This window comes from Mytilus edulis, chromosome 6 (genome assembly GCF_963676685.1).
Source record: "Mytilus edulis chromosome 6, xbMytEdul2.2, whole genome shotgun sequence".
NCBI lineage: Eukaryota > Metazoa > Mollusca > Bivalvia > Mytilida > Mytilidae > Mytilus > Mytilus edulis.
Genome location: NC_092349.1, coordinates 2,412,938 through 2,427,400, shown reverse-complemented (window position 1 = coordinate 2,427,400; position 14,463 = coordinate 2,412,938).

The following is a 14,463-nucleotide window of genomic DNA, read 5'->3' as shown; positions in this document are numbered from 1 at the left end:
TAATCGATGGATATCTCGTGAAAAGGGCCAGTGTCTATGTTTCTAGACATTAAACCAATAAAAACATATCCACACGATTTTACTTTAAAATATATACATCTGTCGCTGATGGGTTTCTCAAAATTCGGAACTATAGTGTAACCTCTTCCGTATTCAGTATCAGCTGGAATTTCGGCACCTTGAATGAAAAACAAAAACATAAATAAAGATATTTATAGATGTCTCTATCGAAGGTAATTTTGTTGCATTTGTTGAGCTATACTAAACACTAGTTCGATGCATGTCACTGCCTCTGAATGTGACGTCCTGGTTGATATCATCAGCCCATGTTACAGTGCTGCAACATTATTTTTTTTCATACAGCAATAATCTTTAATTACCGGGTAATAAATTAAAATATCGAAACGCTTTCCTATCTCAAGGCACAGATTGCCTTAAACTGATATGTTTGGTTGAAATACTCTTCGGTATCCTGATTGATCAAATGCCCGTTTGAAAAAGAAGATGTGGTATGATTGCAAACGAGACAACTATCCACAAGATATAAAATGACACATGAATTAACAACTAAAAGTCACCATACGACCTTAAACAATGGACAAAGCTATTACCGCGTAGTCATGCACTTGTAACCCGAATTTAACTTGATCGGACAAAAACGCATTAACGTTGTTTAAATGAGATTAATCGTCATTTGATAAAGATTGACAAAAATTAAAAATCATTTTTAATTTATTTCAATGCATCTCAAATCATTTTAATGCCAGTCAAACAGATTCGCTTGCAGTCGTTCAATTTAAATCAAGTTGATGGTAAGTTACGTTAAATAAATAGGCCACGCCCCCGTTAAACTATTTCAAACTAGTATTAATTCGTTTCAAACCGTGTTGAGACCCGAGCTTTTAACAGGTAAACCACTCAAGCAAAACAACATCGATGTATCTTACGTTTATTTGTTTCAAACTTTATCGACTTATATATATAAATGCGTGTATTCTTATTTAAGTCACAATCTTCAATCACAATTTAAACAAATGAATGATAAATACACGTAACATATACGGAATTTAAAGAAAACCAATAAAATGTTGATGCACGGTTTAAAAAATGCAAAACTTGTGAATCTGTTAAAACTGAAATAGTTAGATGTTTAACATATTTGTAATTTGCCCAAATGCAGTAGATCTTTATCTCACATATTCGTTTCAAAACTTGCTGAGTGATATGAAAACTCGTGACATGTAAGTAACGTATGGTCCATTGCAATGACTTACGAAACTTTATGTATTCCTGTATATTTCCGTTTCTCTTTTTCTGTCTTACTATAGTGTACTCGTAAATTAAATATAGACACGGAAATTAAAGTAACTTATACAAATTATTTATTTTTAACATAAATTGTAGTTTAAATCGATGTTTCTTTTATTTTCGGTCAACAACAAATATTCCTTAGCTGTATATTGATATATGGAGTAGCTTGTAATAAAAAACAATTTTGCGTTAAATAATAAAATTAATGAAGATAATGCTGACATTTGTTGAATTTAAAAAAACAGTTAAGTCTTGCTCAAAATTGTAAATGAAGTAACAGCTCAATAAATTTTTAAAACTGTGTCAACGGTATTTATTTAAAAACAATCTCCATCCAACTTCAGAGTATGACGTAAATCGATTTGTTTACGACAGCTAAGCAACCATATATATTAAGCAATATTTATATTAGAACAAGGATTTGTATACTATATAATCGTTCATTTGCAAGCACAAAAAAAGTAATTATGCAAAACATGTGATAAAACTTCCCAATTTAAAATTGAGAAAATCCAACAGGAAACCATAGTACTATAGTCTAATAAGGTTCGGTATTTATTTAAAAACAATCTCCATCCAACTTCAGAGTATGACGTAAATCGATTTGTTTACGACAGCTAAGCAACCATCAGACAAAATACATCTTGCCTCCCCGATAAAGACTATATATTTAAAGACACGGAATAAAAAATAAGGAATTAATAGCATGTTACATTGATTACAAACACATTTATGCAAACATAAGGCATCTATTTCTTGACTGAAATGGTCAGTGGTAATACAAAACAGGGGTTAAAAAAATGAAGAAAAAGAAGCAGACATTTTAAAGGAGTAGGTCCGGTAAGACCTCTTTTTGGCCCCAAAATATAGTAGTTTTACAAAATTGTTAAAATGTAAACTTTTAGTTATTTATTGGACAGAAGAATGCTTCTGCTACATAAATATGGGCTGTTTTTGACAATACAATGCACATATATCGGGTACTAGCACCATTAAGTCGTGCTAAATTACTGAAAATTCACAAATCCATCATTTTAGTTAAAATTTAGACGGTTTTCGGGTTAAACGAAAGTGGCCGCATTCGTGTTCATCCTCAATATTGAAATGTAAGTTGTATTGTATGATAAGACATAACATATATAAAGGTTAAGGATGAACACGGATGCGGCCACTTTCATTTTTGACAAAAAACATCAGAAAAGTGACATTTTTTGGCATATTTGGTAGATTTTTGATATTTGAGCTTGAATCAGATCGAGTTTAATGACTAAATCAGTTAAAATCTTTCACATACACTAATTGATTCAAATGAAATAGGCACTTAAGTGTTTAAAAAGTGGTCAAAATCTTTCGTCAGATGAACCTGAAATTTGAGGCCAAAATCGGTCCTTACCGGACCTACTCCTTTATAAAAAAGCAAATCAGAAACAGTGCTTAACTGAATTTGAAAGAAAAGAAATTATAAAAAAATATAGTCTATAATATGTAAATATTTATTTCAGAAAGATAACAATAAAATGAAAGTAAAATATGTAAAACTTAAGAACATTGGACGGGGCCGTACCAGCCTCCTTTTGGAAATTAAAAAAAAAAAGTTGAAACAAAAGCTTGTCTTCATCATTGTTCATTGTTTCACGGCGAATGTCTCACAAGAAGCAAACTCCCATTAGTCCGGTGTCGCCACTGCATATTTTGCGTGATCAATGCATTTTTCTCATTTACTTTTAGTTTTTAATTTTGATCGTCTTTTGTTTGTACTTATGTGTCTTATCTGTACCCCATGACCCGGATTTGTCGTTTGTTCATTTATTGTCCTACTTTATGACTATAATATAAGTGTTAATTGCCATTTGTAGCTTGGAAAGGAGAGGACATGCAACCACTTGTACAGATAAACGACAGAATTACCATACAATCATTTATGCTCCTCCATTGACGATCTATAGAAACAACCATATACACTTAACCTAACTATGCAGCAAGCTCTGTTCGCTTTTCATTTAAATAAAAAATCAAAACATGTTATTGGCAAAATTTGTGCCACCATTTGTGGCACTATTTTATTCCTACTGTAATTTCAAATTTATTTACAACAACTATAATGGTAAGCGAAGGTGGGGACCAAACATTTGCATCGAATTGTGTCACAATTCCCCCCCCATTTATAGTCCACACAATCAGAAAGAGTTCCCATCGTCAGACGGGGAATATGAAGGCTTCCAAAAATACGACAAGTGACATGTCTTACTCTTAACAGTTAGAAAACGGACTATCGACATCGACCGCTTGTTCTTGATATTTGAAACTGCATGCATATACGTATACGTTTATAATAGTGATGAGTTCTTTCGTCTGACGAAAACTAAATTCCTGCATGGTTATATTTTGCCATACGTTTATATTTGTTTGGTAGGTGATTATTCAACATCGTTATTTAAAAATCGTGTTTGTGAAAGGTAGATGCATTTCAATACCGAAATGTTGTCTATATTTTAAGTTTCACAAGTGTATAATACGGAGAAGCTCTGAAAGTACATTACTCTTATTTTGTTTGGTTGTGAACCATCGATGTTTACAGCAATATCAAAGAATAAGATGATGATGTAAGAAAGAACTATTGGCGTATATGACATGCATATCGGACCATGAGTTGTCAATTTGTATGAAAAGATTTCCAATACAATCCTATTGTTGAGAAGAAATGTTTACATGCTATACTCTTGTACTAGTATTACAGGGTTCTTGTGTCGTTCACCTTAGACACACATCTTTTTAACAATGTTTAAAAAAAGACAGAATCAATTTAATGTCCTATTTCCCTATTTTTAAATATAACTATAAGTTTTTTATCTGATAAGAATATCCCTATTTAGCGGACAAGCAGTTTATTCTTTTTTCTGTTATTGAATACCAAGAAAGAAAATAAATCCCGAAATTAATTTTAAACTTTGATACTAAAAATTTTCCAGCACAATCTTCACTTCCCTTGGGGAATATTAGTGTACGTCCAGTGGCATAATGTACTTTAAGAACCATGTTCACATTATTATACATTATACCCAACACTTGTGATGACGAATTCCTTTCTTTTGTTCGAGAATAATCTCATTGAAATAAAAATCTGTGATTTTACTATGTCCACAACTTCGATGAGCCAAAGCAAGTTAAATATCGACCTGTATTTAATTCAAATTGGTTCTCTTCTTCTTCTTCTTCTTCTTCTTCTTCTTCTATTTCGTCCATCGACATCCCATGATAACATACTGTTGTCATACGAGGACTAGTCTATTTAAAAAACTTTTAACCCAAATCAAACAAAATGTTTCTTTCTTATGTTCAATGTAAAAATGCATAAAATTTAAATTGCAACTAACTATAGTTCCGTAACTTGTTATCCAGGCGTATAAACGAATGGTCGACAAGTGCGTATATTTTTGTTAAATCAATATTTCTTGTAGGTTTCAAACTGTCCTTCACTTTTGACAACGAGCACTTACATTTCCCCAAATTTACCCTTGGAAAAAATGTGTAAACTGGATTTATATTGTATCAAATATGTGTTTTTTTAATTATTTAGATCTTTACACCAGAAATGTTTTTTTATAAACAACCGTAAGAGTAGTAATGACTAGTATATCACTATCGGACACGCAAGACAGAGATGTGTATATTATACACCTGATAGTTCAAAATGGAAAGTTCCAAGTTATCGGTCGTGTACACTGATCAGAAGTGAAACGATGCGTGAACTTGCAAGTCCGACAGGAAATCGCTTGAATACCTGAACGTGTCCCCTCACAATACATATGGGAGTAATACCTTTAGCCATGCTGGTGATCAGACAAGGGAAGGTCCGAATTTATTTAAATAAATTTATTACATAAAAGAATTTTGAACAAATTAGATTTTCGAAAACAATTTTTACGGAACACTTATTTTGTCTGTTTTTAAACGAGTTTGGACTTAGTGTGTATATATGTATCCGCTGATAATAATTCTATGTTAGATAAACAGAATTGTTACGAATCAAAAGTTGTATAGCTATTAATAAGTGCATTTTCAAAATCCTTTATTTTTTTAGGCTTGATGAAGATCTACATGATTTAGAAACCGGAAAATGGGGTAGAATTATGAGACGGAAAGGTACTGTGTACTTTGTAACTCTCAAGAGATAGGTTGATGTATTTCACTATATTCTAAACTGCATAGCTCTAACAGAAAGCAGAAGAGCTGTTCTTAAACCTTACTATGTAAGCCGAGTAAATGTTTCGAAATTGGGCACTTTATTTTTTTCAAAAAATATTTTGAAAAATTTGTGTTAATTAATTTGAATTATATAGACAAATCAAGCTTATTTTCTCGAGGAATAAATTGAATAAGGAACATATATAGTGTTAGGTATACTGTTGCCAGATTGAATAGTATACAAATCGATATCCTTGTTCTAATATAAATTGTAATAATTTTTTGTCGGCGAAAAAGATAGTTACTTTTATTGTGTTGGAAGTTTATTGTGTTGGAAGTTTATTGTGTTGGAAGAATCGTAAACGGGTTTAATTTTCTAAATTCTATCTATTTACTCGGACATCGTAGAGTTTAAAATTCTTTTTTTTATCACATTAGACTTCGTATTGTGTATTGAATTGAAACACGAACGCGGAACTCGATGAGAACACCTGGATTGAAAGTTTGCAAACGTTCCGACCAATGAAATTCATTTTACTATGTAACGCGAACTTCAACGAAAGCACCTAGATGAAATATTGTGTATTGAATTGAAACATGAACGTGGACCTCGATGAGAACACCTCGAATGAAAGTTTGCAATTGTTCCGACCAATGAAATTCATTTTGATATGTAACGCGAACTTCAACGAAAGCACCTAGATAAAATATTTTATTTATACGACAATAAATTTTTATTTAGAAATTACCGCTAAAATATAGTAAATAAAAATTATGTCAGAGCAGCAATGCATACTTGTTTCTTTTCCATTCTTGTTTTTTTTTATAATGTTGATGTTGACTTTAATTTGGTAGGTAGACTTATATTAAATGCTCAAAACGTAAATATACGGGTTTTTATTTAAATGCATTAGACGTGAGAGAATGTCGACTTAGAGCAAGTCAAGGTCGTTAAATTAAATCAACCTACCATCGTTTTCGCTGACTAAAATTTATCTCATATAAACAGAATACATGTTCATTTATAGCAAGACTTTTTGTACGTCACGGTGAATGACAGCACAATAATCTCTATACAGAATCGGAACCACAATTCACAATTTTCATATTTTGCTGCTTTTCCACAATTAACGCCCGTTTCGCGTCAGTGACCAGTATTACAATTTGACACAGTTTTAAAAGTTTATTGAGCTGTTACTGCATTTACAATTTTGAGCAAGACTTAACTGTTTTTTTTTTTAAATTCAACAAATGTCAGCATTATCTTCATTAATTTTATTATTCATTTATATATCAATATACAGCTAGGGAATTTTTGCTGACCGAAAATATCAGAAACATCGATTTAAACTATGTTAAAAATAAATAATTTGTGTAAGTTACTTTAATTTCCGTGTCTATATTTAATATAAGAGTACACTATAGTAAGACAGAAAAAGAGAAACGTAATTATACAGAAATACATAAAGTTTCGTTAGTCATTGCAATGGACCATACGTTACTTACATTTCACGAGTTTTCATATCACTCATCAAGTTTTGAAACGAATATGTGAGATAAAGATCTACTGCATTTGGGCAAATTAAAAATATGTTAAACAGCTAACTATTTCATTTTTAACAGATTCACAAGTTTTGCATTTTTTAAATCGTGCATCAATATTTTAATGTTTTTCTTTAAATTCCTCATATGTTACGTGTATTGATCATTCATTTGTTTAAATTGTGAAGATTGTGACTTTAATAAGGATACACGCATGTATATATATAAGTCGATAAAGTTTGAAACAAATAAACGAAAGATACATCGATGTTGTTTTGCTTGAGTGATTTACCTGTTAAAAGCTCGGGTCTCAACATGGTTTAAAACGAATTGATACCAGTTTGAAATAGTTTAACGGGGGCGTGGCCTATTTGTTTAACGTAACTTACCATCAACTTGATTTAAATTGAACGACTGCAAGCGAATCTATTTGACTGGCATTAAAATGATTTGATATGCATTGAAATAAATTAAAAATGATTTTTAATTTTTGTCAATCTTTATCAAATGACGATTAATCTCATTTAAACAGCGTTAATGCGTTTTTGTCCGATCGAGTTAAATTCTGGTTACTAGTGGATCAGCTATAAAAGGCCCCGAAATGAAATGTTAAACAATTCAAACAGAAAACAAATGGCCTAATGTATGTACAAAAAATGTTCGAAAAACTAATATATAACACATAAACATGTTCGCGGGATCTCAACCATATCCCTAACCTGGATAGTGGTTTAACAGTAAGAACGAACAATACAAATCAGTTGAAAAAGGACGAACACATTAGATGGATACACATAGAAAAAAGTAGAATCACAAAATACTGACTGTGTCTTTTGTTGTCTAGGTTTTAATTCCCATAGACGATTGCTTGTCATGTCTTACGAGTTTAATTTTCCAGGCTTTTCTTTCTGGGGCTGCTCCCATAGCGTTTGGTTTTCCCGATGGCACTATTAAGTATTTACCCATAGTCGGTACAAGGTCGATTAGTGCAAGGACTTGTCCACGCGCGAATGGGCCTACCGACTGTATTTCTAGGGCCATTGCCTCTCTGAGATCCTGCAATAATGCCTAGGATGCTAGATCCTAGTTACCATGTGCTGTCACGGGGAGACATTGTAGAAGTCTTGAATAGTGTAGAGGCTATGTACTTGCAGAAAGACTTACGCACTCGGATTTTCCTTCACCTGCAATGCAGGCTTGCCAGCGATGATTGAGAGCCTTTGGTCCCATCCACACTAGACTCATACACAATCCTCTGGTACAGACCTCCAGCACACGGCTTTATACACAATTCAATACTTTTTTCTCTCGCTTATTCGAAATTTTGTTAAAACGCAAAAAGTTTCAAGTCGCGTAACTTTGATTTTAAAGGAATATTTTAAACATGGAATAGGTGATCATTTAAAATCGCTGACTTAACTTTAGATCGACCATTTTGCTCAATATTTTTTATGACTTTAAAGGAGGAACCATAATTGAACAGAATAGAGTAAAAAGGGAGAGATATATTGAATTGATGAATAATTACTCACCATGAACAACGAAAGGCAGGAAAAACAAATATTTAGTATAAACATTGTATCTACATGTACAATATCCATTTTGAATGATTCCTCTCAACAATATATGTATAAGTCGTTCCTTTTACATTACAATCTTTGGACAAACAAAATTTGCTAAAATTCACACTTTATAAGGCTAACATAGAGAATTTGCTGCTTTCACAATCAAAAATAAGGAAGTACTTCTCAAAATTTACCTTAGCTGTATTTGGCAACACTTTTAGGAATTTTGGATCTCAATGCTCTTCAACTTCGTACTTTATTTCCCTTTTTTTTCTTTTTTTTTTTTAAAAACTTTTTTGGATTTAAGCGTCACTGATGAGTCTTTTGTAGACGAAACGCGCGTCTGGCGTATTTATAAAATTTAGTCCTGGTATCTATAATGAGTTTATTAATAAGACAAACGTATGATCTTGAGAACATGAAAATAACCTTAAGTGGATGGATTGCATTGAGCAACATTTGTATGGGAAAGCACAAAAGAATGCAAAAGCTACCAACACAATGTACATTAGAAATACAGACTTAGTAATGGGATCATTAGACAAGAGCATGTCAAATTTACCATCCATGATTAACATGGGTATATTCTAAACATATTCAAATTAGGTGTTATTGTTGTTTTGAAAGTCAAGAAAATTCAATGGTTATTATATGAGAACAAGATTTATGTTCCTATTCTCATGAATATTACATATAGACTTCCTTCTTTTTGATTGAATTTAACTGCGATTTCGTTCAGTAATTTTGAAAAACCAAATTTGATTTCATTATGCTTCAATAGTGACATTAAAAAAATTTCTTATTTCCTGTAGTGGTTATCTTCCGGTTAGCAGGCAATCCAAGAATGAGTTAAGCTCTTTGTAATATGTCAAAGCGATTTGAAGGGATATAAGCACACTTATATTGTACTTGCCATTGCAAAAGTATAGCCAACAACTATTTTCGAATTTACATATTTTATTGTTAATACTCATATATGTAAATGGGTATATGTTTGAAAGCGCTAAGGGAAATTATATAATGCGCTGTTGTAAATACTGTAAAATAATAATAATCAAAAGATTAAAAGAGGGACGAAAGATACCAAAGGGACAGTCAAACTCATAAATCTAAAACAAACTGACAACGCCATGGCTAAAAATGAAAAAGACAAACAGAAAAACAATAGCACACATGACACAACATAGAAAACTAAAGAATAAACAACACGAACCCCACCAAAAACTAGGGGTGATCTCAGGTGCTCCGGAAGGGTAAGCAGATCCTGCTCTACATGTGGCACCCGTCGTGTTGCTTATGTGATTACAAATCCGGTAAGTAGTCTAATTCGGTAGGTCACATTCATGAAAGGGAAGGGGATTGTAGTTACGACGTTAACTGATCTTTAAACTGTCTAGCTGTTACAGATATCATGATAAAGTCCATCAGGTTTTTGTTTACAGGAATCATTCTAGATCCTCCGTTCAGCTTTATAACGCTGCGTTTTGTTCTTTAATATTATCAGAAGGTCGAAGTTGTCCTGGTTATGTTTCGACTGTCTGTGGTAGTGGCTCATTTACGGAGATTACTCCTTTTTTAAGATCACTCTGCTTGACATTGTTTAAATGACTAATTAAAACGTATCTTAACTTTTCCGAAGCAAAATTCAAATTAAGTTCTTTTGAGTACCTTGAGTTGGCCTATTTATGAAAGTTTTTGCATGATAGACATTTGTGCATCATTTGCACTGTTTGTCAAAACACTAGCGACATTTTCAGATGCAAAACTGGGGTTAGACACTAATAGATTACAGGCATATTTTGGTTGCCTATTAACCATTAGGACACAATACACATATCATTATCAACTGGCAGCATCAAAACCAGAACAAGAATATTGTATTTTTGGTGAGATTTTTTACCATTGTTGTCTTTCTAACCTTAACTGTAAAAAAGAAGGCGATATGTATCATTTCGATTGACACAGTTATCTATCTGAGACAAATACGACGTGAATATACTTAACTAGTATACATATTTGTTTACGGGTTAGCTGAAGGACGCCTCTTGGTGCGGGAATGTCTCGCTTCATTGAAGACCTGTTGGTGACCTTCTGCTGTTGTCTGCACTATGGTCGGGGCGTTGTTTCTTTGACACATTCCTCATTTCCATTCTCAATTTTATAAGTATGCATCAAAAATGCTAAACGAACATTCAATAAGTCAAAGAAAAACTGCTTTCACCTTAATAAAAAGAATAAAAAAAGAAAAAAGGGCAAACAACACTCATTCAAACAATACATATAAATATAACAATTGAGAAACAAGAATCATATCTTTAATCACCGACATGATAAACTCGATACAATTCAAACGAGAAAATCAAAGTCATGATTAATAATGAACAAATATAAAAAAAAAAATACGACTACAGACGAAAATCAACATCAACCAGTGACAAATATGCCCAACAAAGAATTAAGTGCAGTAATGTTTATATGGCTTAACATTTAAATCCACAAAATATATTGAAAAAAATAAATCTTTTGTTTCTCTGCCTAGAATAATTGCCAAGCTGCCTTTACTCGTTGGTTGTAATGTTTTCAACAGACGTAACTTGCTAGCCTCAGCAAAGCCCATGTATTGTGACAGAAGATTTTGCACATAGATAATATGAACATAAAACATATATACACCGAATTTTATGTGGTGCTACATCATGTAGAATAAACCTCAGATGAAACGCACGAATAATTTTTTCTGCATAGGTTGAGCAGATATAAAAAATTGAGGAATACAGAAAATAACTGCTTAATAATTACCTGATCCACATTATTATACAAAACAAACATTCACCAAACAATCAAATAAGCTTACAAAGTTTCTCAACAGCGCTATTTATATTAGGAAAAGCTATTAAATATATTAATATACCTAAAAATAATAGCTCACTTTCATATTTCAATCTCTCCACAAAAATCGCTTACTTAAAACCCATGAATACAATAGTCTTACATGAATGATTCGCTGCCTTATTAATAAAAAAATAAGAAAGTATTACTCATAATTTATAAGTCACTATTATGATAAAATTTTAGTACAAAATAACTGAAGTTGATACATGGCATTTTGAAACATTTGTATAGGGAAAGCACAAAAAAATGCAAAAGCTACCAACACAATTTACATCATAAATAAATTCTTAACAAAGGGATTGTTAGACAAAAGACCAGAACAACATTGGACTAATTATATGAAAACATGATTTATCTTTCTCAATTGCCGTTCCAGAGCCTTTTTAAGCATACTAAAATGGATAGGTTTAAGTCATTATTGGGGGTCCATCGGTGAGTATATTTCGTTTAAATTACAACCAATGTGGTCTCTTGTGGAGTATGATATCATTGGGAATCATACCGCATCTTCTTATATAATTATCTTTATATTAAATCAGTTTAAAGTCCGCGAACACCTAGTTTCTGCCTAGACCGACTGTTTATCATTTTAAACTGTCTTCATCTGTCTCTTCATTGGATTATCGACTATGAGGATTCCTCAAATAATTGTAAGTCTCTGCTTAATACATTTTCTACCGATAAGACGTTTATGATATGTATTAGTCTGCTTAATACATTTTCTACCGATAAGACGTTTATGATATGTCAAAGCTTATACACAGCATGAATGCATTATCCCATTGAAAGGGTTAGTCTTTTTTGTCCATTACATGTTTTAAGACACAGAAAAAAGGTAAACACATGACCGAAACAAAACAAGAGACGAAGTCAACGAAATACATATCCGAAAAATCAACGATTGTTCTAAATTAGAGTAATTTTATAGCCGCATGCAATAGTCTGGTTTATAAATTCCATTAATCGATATTGTAAACTAGAGACAGATAATGTTATGTTGACAAAGAAAGGATGTAACATATACAATAGGGTTATTGCATACACATTGATGGATATTGTCCCTAGAAATCTATATACATTGCCCGAACTTGCAAGTACGAAATGGTTGATCTAAAGTTAAGTCAACTTTTTAAATTGAAATAATAAACAGCTTCTTATGTCCTGGTCACTGTTAATTTGAATAGTGTGGTGTTTGACAACGTATGAGTTGTGCCTCAAAATGTATGCCTGAATGTTTATGAGGAACAGTTGGCCTAATTTAGGCTTATTTTGGAAATACTTCTGTTTATCAGTGAATACATTTTTATTAGACTATTGCACGAACGGAGAATAGATTTATAGATCTGCATATAACTTTTGAATTTGCAGTCTTCACATCACATTCACAGCAATTTTACAGCAGATAGTGCACGAATACTTTGGAAGTGAGCTATATACGTGTTTATGTTAAGCCGTTTTTATAATTTGGAAGGATATAAAGGAGCATGATGAACCATATGCCTATCACAGCAGCTGAAATTCTAAAGCTGCATTCAAAGATCAAATATTGTTTAGTTTGCTCTAAAGTATTCACCGCTGGTTCTATCAAGTAAATTTACAAAACTTATATACTACTATATATAAATTAGTGAGATGAGAAATGACTGGCAATGAAATAATTAAATAACTAAAACAGTCAAAAATCTTTACAAAGAAGTTTAAATATGCAGCCTTCATTTACACTATTATTGTCCAACACTAGCATCACTACCTCCATATATATGTATGGTATATTGTAAATCCTGCAAAGTATCATCATTTTGAAAATCTATATTATTTGATTTAGCCATGTTTACATCTGTTTTTCAATAATAGCTGATTTTGTACAAACAGATTTATCACTGGATTCAATACACCTAATCGCTATTTGTCCGCCATTAATGGACAACCCAAAAGTTATCGTAAAGTGTTGACGTCATAATAAAAAAAATATCTGACCTACAATGGAAAAGTACCCAGACGATACCGGCAATACCAGAAGTAACTTGCACGGGAGGCACTGTTATGCTTTTTTTGGAGGAGAGGTCCCTGATATTGGTTTTCAGCTCGGGTTTGACATTATGGCTTGTGTACTTCCGTTCACTACACATATGCAAAAGCTATCATATTAATGCTGAGTATATGATGAATATAAATGTATGTAAAATGAAGCTTTACTTAAACAACTATTCATCCAACTGTGTTTTTCTTTTAAAAAAAACTTGCTGATACGCGGTTCCTGTTAACAAAAGGGGAAAATTTGATGGTTACGTTGACGAGGACTGGTGATCATTATTTAATGTTTTTGTGAGATGGATACAATTATAATAACCCGCTTTCGTTATATTATCCGTAACGTACAAATTATGCTATTTATTCCAGTTACTGTTTTCGTTCATTATTTTACCTACTGTTTACCACATTTACATTGTAGCAGATGCATAGTGTTTCTGTCTTGTAGTTCCAATGGGAAATCCCGTACAATGACTACATACAAGCTTGGATTAATGAACCTAGAGATAAAAAAAGTTGTTTCACTTAAATATACTGGCTTTGATCTTAATCTTTAAAAGATACATACTATGGATTGTATAATGCATCTGTCGTTTAAAAAATATGATATGATGCGAGTGTCACTAATAAGTATTGTACAAACTAAACGCTTGTCTAATTTCCATGGGATTTTATTGACAACAATTTTGCCAAAGACTTAACTGTAATCATAACGATAACTGGGAAAATTATCATTCAATAGAATGCTACTAATGTACGTTGAATTTATGTCTTCGTTTAATAAACATTTTGATAAAAAGAGGTGGCCCAAATCAAGACTAGTTATACATGTAATATATATGAAAAATGTATAATTTGTGCAAATATTGATATGTAAAGAGTAAAGAACACAACTTTTGTAGATAAAACATGTATCTGGTGTACAAACTTAAAGCCT